The sequence below is a fragment of the Notothenia rossii genome (assembly GCF_949606895.1).
Source record: "Notothenia rossii genome assembly, chromosome: 1".
NCBI lineage: Eukaryota > Metazoa > Chordata > Actinopteri > Perciformes > Nototheniidae > Notothenia > Notothenia rossii.
In genome coordinates this window covers 39,416,169-39,422,168 of record NC_136912.1, presented here as the reverse complement: position 1 = coordinate 39,422,168, position 6,000 = coordinate 39,416,169, and positions in this window count along the sequence as shown.

The window sequence follows — 6,000 nt, the reverse complement described above, 5'->3', positions numbered from 1 at the left end:
GGGGAATATCCACATTAACTGGGACAATCATTTAACTGAAAGGGGGAATAATAGCATCAACAGACATAGAGATGTTACAACATTCTGGTATGAAATCTGTGACATGCATGAGAGGAATATCAACATCCCCCAGGTGAAGCAGACCACGACCAACATCCATAACAGCTCGAGCCTGCAACATGAAATCAAACCCCAGCAGAATAGCTTGTGTTGCCCCTCGCACTACATGTACAGCCTGCTCCCAATGTTTGCCCCCCAACTGTATGGGAAGAGTCACAGTATCCAGAGTGTCCAACAATTGACCATTTACTGTGCGTGAAAAAGTGTACTGGGTATTTAGCACACGTTTACGTTAGGCAGACATGGACATTCTGAAGTCCTCAGAAATAAGTGAAACATTGGACCCAGAGTCAATCAAAACAGTTACATCAACACCCTCAACAATTCCTCTAACATAGGCTGTGGGCTTAGACTCACCCAGAGATCAAGAGACCAATGCACGAGCAGGCGCTTTCCCAGCAGAATAGTCCATTTGACCCTGTAGTGGTGAAACCGGCATCTGGGTCTCGATGCCAGTCATTGGAAGTTTCCCTGCAGCCGTCCGTGCGAGGATGGAGATGGTGACCGCCGAGAGGGAGACAAAAACCTCACTCCACGCCTTGGCTGACTTTCCCCAGCGCTGTGTGGTCCTTGCGGGACATCTCTGCCTGGTCCTTGCGGTGAGAAGTCTGCAGAGGTGGAGAACATTCCCTGGCACCAAAACCATCCTGCGGTCTGCGCTGAGGAGAACGGCCCCTGCTGCGGTCGTCCCTGTGGGAATCCCCGGTGGTAGATCTGCAACCAAACCCGCCACAGTCACAGTGGCAGGCACGCCGGTGCACCCTCTGTCGATCCCAGGTCAAGGCAGAGCTCCCTCTGCCATTCTCAGCTCCACGGCTATGTGCTCTCAAGTCTTTCACCTCAGTTTGTAAGTTGTCCACTTTCAAGGTGAGGCGTTCAACCTCATTTATGGTATTAGCATTACAGTCTAAAACACCAGCCGATGGTGAATTTAGCGATGCAGCAACAGAAGAATGCGGAGGAAAGTAAGGCAAACCAGGCGTGTTCAACCTCATTGCCTGCCTGGCCCGCTCACAACGCCCAGCAATTATCAACGCCTCCTCCATATCAGTCGCCCCCTGTTCATGGCATTTTGCTTGAAGTGCAGGATCAAGGCCAGACAAAAAACGCCTGAATTTCTCACAATTTACTGCAGCGCGGTCATAATCGGGAAAAGCCTCAGCCACGAGTCTGGAAATGTCCGCCGCATACAACTCCAAACACTCGTTCACCTGGCGGGGCTGTGCAGATACACACGTCTGGAAATAAAGCAGGAACTGTCTCTGGCCAAAAGCCTCAACCAGCTTCTCCTTCACACGTTCGTAATCACACTGCGCATCTGCCGGCAAGCTGTCCCACAGCAGGAAAGCTTCACCGTCCAGTCTGGTAGGTACAATGTTCAGCAAGGTAGCTGCGTAGCTCGTGCACCTAGCACCCCTCGTCTGAGCACGAACAGCGGCTTCAAACTGTCTTATCCACGTAGTGAACTGCCTCTGGCCGTCGCCCCTAAACATCGGCGGCAGCTCCACTTTAATATCATTACTCACAGAACCAGTCCAAGAAGCAGTACATCCGTTATAATCGTCTTCCATATCGTCTTCATTCCTCCGAACATGAAGCTCCGACGCTAGCACAGCAGAGCCGACCAGAAAGTCCAGTAATTGTCCACAGAAAAAAATTATCCAAGAGCAGATAAAACACACTCCGATACCGCTGCCACCAATGTAACGTCCGAGGTGTTAAGGCTTCAATGATACTTCTGTGTAACAACAACTCAGGAACTTAGTACTTTTTGGAGCGTCCCAGATATCGCCTCCGTTTATTATTGTCGAGTAACACCACGTTCTCCTTCACCACACCAGGACAGACTGTGCATGCTCACCACACACGACCTCTCAACCCAATGCTTACACTATTGCCACACACACACAGCCGAGCTTGAATGACACAAGCACACGTGTATTTCCATACAACTCTCTGATTGGTCTGGTGTCTTGCCTCTGTTGCATTCACTGAACACGGGAAATTGCAGTCCTGCCGTCCTCTCTTGTGTCATGATGAGGTTCACGTAAAGCAATGTTAATGTATTATATTATTGAGGTGTCTCAAATATACGTCAATCAAGTGTCACCTGCTAACGGGGTGGTGGATGATAGGTTTACATCTAAAAACGTATTTTTCAAACATTATTATTTTAATTACATTTTTCTTTCTTTTGTTACTTTTTTTTTTAACGGTCCGCGATCTACCCGCACCACCCTCGCGATCGACTGGTTGGCGACCACTGCTTTACAACATCAGGAGGATACGTCCCCTCCTGACCCAGAAAGCGACGCAGGTTCTGGCCGAGGCTCTCGTCATCTCACGCCAAGACTACTGCAACTCCCTCCTGGCTGGCCTACCTGCATGTGCCATCCGACCTCTGCAGCTCATCCAGAATGCAGCAGCTCGTCTTCAACCTTCCAACATTTTCCCACACCACACCGCTCCTCCGCTCCCTTCAATGGCTTCCAGTAACTGCTGGAATCCACTTCAAGACACTGGTACTTGAGTATGCCCTTCCTACATCCAGGACATGGTTAAACTGTACACCCCACCACGTGCACTCTGCTCTGCATCAGCCAAACGGCTCGCTGCACCCGCACTGCGAGGGGGACCCAAGTTCCCATCAGCAAAAGCACATGGGTTTGCTATCCTGGCTCCAAAATGGTGGAATGTGCTTCCCATTGACATCAGGACAGCAGAAAGCCTACACATCTTCCGGCTCAGACTAAAAACTCATCTCTTTCAACTCTACTTCGAGCGATAGAATTACTAACAAAGCACTTATATACTAACAAAGGATTGGCTTATCTAAAGCCAGTTGAGTAGCACTTGAAATGTTTTGGCTCTATGAAACCTGATGTACTTATATGATTCTTTTTTCTTCAAGTTTGTATTTTCTTGGTCGAATGCACTTATTTGCAGTGTTGGGACTAACGCGTTACAAAGTAATGCGTTACTGTAACGCCGTTATTTTTGGCAGTAACTAGTACTCTAACGTGTTATTTTTTAAATTCAGTAACTCAGTTACCGTTACTACATGGTGCGTTACTCCGTTATTTTTTTTATATAGTCTCGGCTCCCAGACGTTGGTGAGCGCCGCCAACAGCGAGGCGAACAGAGATGAGAACTGTACTTAAGTAAAGTACTTGAGTAAATGTACTTAGATACTTCCTGTGTCACATGCGGAGACGAGCTGTGGCCGTGTTTGTGTTTACTAACAAGACTATCATGGCGGCGGCGGAGCTTAAGTCGAGTTTCTCCGCCTGGAGATATTCTCACTATTCAGTGGCGAGCCGTGACTTTTATACCTAGGCCCTCTGACCCCCATCCCTTCCCTCAAGTTATTACGTCACAGCGTATACTTCAGCGGAATATCAAAACAACGGCCCGGGGTGCAAAACGCATCAATGAAAGCGACCCTCTACCACACAAAACAACACCTGTAAATAACCCTATTTGTGTTCTTTGAAATTGAAAAGGATATTGCATTGTGTTGGTTACTTTCGTTGCAGTTGTATGTCTTAAGTGTAATTTGGCATGCTTTTATTTTGAAGGCGAGTTAACGCTGTTGACAGGAAGTTGTTGTTGCTATGGAAACAAGAAAAGTTTCACAGCGGGCGGAACTTAAAGTCTCATAAAGTCAGCGATTATTGCCCCGTGTTACTGTCTTGAAAACCCAAGCAGAATCTGTGAGCATCTTCCACTTTTCGCTTCTTAAAGCGAGCGGAGATGTCACATCTCTGTCGTCTGCCTTCTGTGTCTTTATTTGTTGTGTTATGGGGCCCTCTAGTGTCTGAACACGGTGGTACCCCAGGTTGACAACCCCGGCCGACACTGCGCATGCGCGTGGCGGTGGTGCCTTCACAATCCCGTCTAATGTCCGCCTTTTGAGAGAGGCCGTAGCCGCTCTCCAAAGAGGGGTAGACGACAGACTGTTTATTGTTTTTATTGTTTTTCTTTTAATTTTCATTGACTGCGCCCTTGGCTTCAAGCCTGGAAACGACAGTGGAAAATGATTTATTAGGAAACAATAATGATGACATGTGTTTGTGTGACTTAAACAGGCACCGGAACTCGCTGTCTTTGATGTTAAGTCCATTTCCCTTATGGCGCGAACTTGAGGATGACGTTCTGGCATCACTCGAGGCGGCGGGAAGATGGGGGCATGGTGGCACCCCGAAAACACATGAGCATCTAACACTGGAACGTTTTCTGGAGCTGGGGAACAGGGAACTTCCAGCTCTCTCGTCGAGGAGAGGAGAGGAGGCTGTCAGGCCGCCCGCTTCTTCTTCCTCGCCTGGTGGCTGAAAACCTGGGTCGGCTGTGCCTGAGCGGCAGCTGCCGGAACCGGAGATCTTCTTGGCCAGCTCATCCTCGCCTCGTGCCTGGGCTGGGGACCCGGGACGGGCTGTGGTCTCTGCTGCTTCGGTATCTTGAACCGGGCAGGACGTGAGGCAGCTTGAGTGAAGGTCTGCCGCGGGACCGTTGAAGGTGGCGGCTGGACCCTTCGGGGGAGACAGAGCTGGAGAGCCTCGTCTTCCTTCTTTTTTCATTCGCAACTCAGCTGCATCGAAGCTAGAGCGGAGCCAAATACGCCCTCGGGAACAATAGGCATGTCCAGAACATCCTCCTTTTCCCGGTCTGGAAGGTTCGTCAGGTTGAGCCACCTGGCTCTCTCCTGTACCACCATAATTCCCAGTGCTTTGCCCGTGGCTTGGACTGCCAGCGAAGGCAAATGTCCGTGATAGCTGCAATCTCGTCCCACACGGCAGGCTCAGGTTTGCTCGACAAGTCTTTGCAGAGCTCCGCCTGTTAGGCGGTCAGCAGCGAGGAGACGTTGAGTGCCCTGGCGGACAAAGCTGCGGCTTTATAGGCCCGTTCGGTCATCGCTGACTGAAAACGGTCTGCCTTTGCCGGTAGCGTGGGGTTCCTGCTCGGTGTCGAAGCCTGCCACCAGCGGTTCCATGGGCGGCATGCGGAGCAGGCCGAGCCTCTCCATACCGTCACAGTCCAGGGAGGAGGCACCCTGGATTGGGGCCTTGTTGCTGAAAAGGGCGGTCTCTCCACGAGACCGACACCTCGTCCAGAATCTCCGGAAAGACTGGAAGGAGCTGCCTCTTCGTCCTCGCTGCTTGGGGCAATTGCTTCCCCTTGTAGCGAGATCTGGAGGTCTCCTTGGCCACTTCAGGCCATGGGATGTCCAGCCTGGACGCAGCGCGTTGACACAAGGCCTGCAAGTCCATACTTAGTCAGGGCGAAGCTGGTGTGCTTTCGCCCGGGAGAGCGGACATCGCTCCCGGCTTTGCAGCCTGAGCCGATGAAACGAAGATGTCATCCTCGTGCTCATCCGAGTCGGACAGGAGGAACTCAGAGGCATCCTCTTTTTCCTCCATATAGTCCAACTCCAGGACATCCTCCGCGGTTGGAACCATGGTGAGGTCCAGTTGGCAGCCCCAGCTTGACACAGCGCGGGACTCCGCTCTCGCGGCTCTTGCCGCCACCGGACCCCAGCCTGACACGGCGCGGGGCTCCGATTCAGCGGCTGCCGCTGTTATTGAGCCCCAGCCTAACACAGCGCGGGGCTCAATCTCTGCGGCGGATGCCACCATGTCTTGATTGCCGGCCGGCGAATCAGCGAACATGAGGGGGTCCTGTTCCGACAAGCTAGCTTGGCGTGCTAGCCGTCGGCGGAGGCTCTTAATGGTTAAGCGGGCACAATGCCCGCACGAGCCGGGGTTATCGATATTCTCCTGGGCGTGTTCCAGCCCGAGGCAGGACGAGCAGACCTGGTGTGAGTCTGTGCCTGAGATCTTAAACCCGCAGCCGCATAGCCGAGCCTCCGAGTCCCTGACTCCT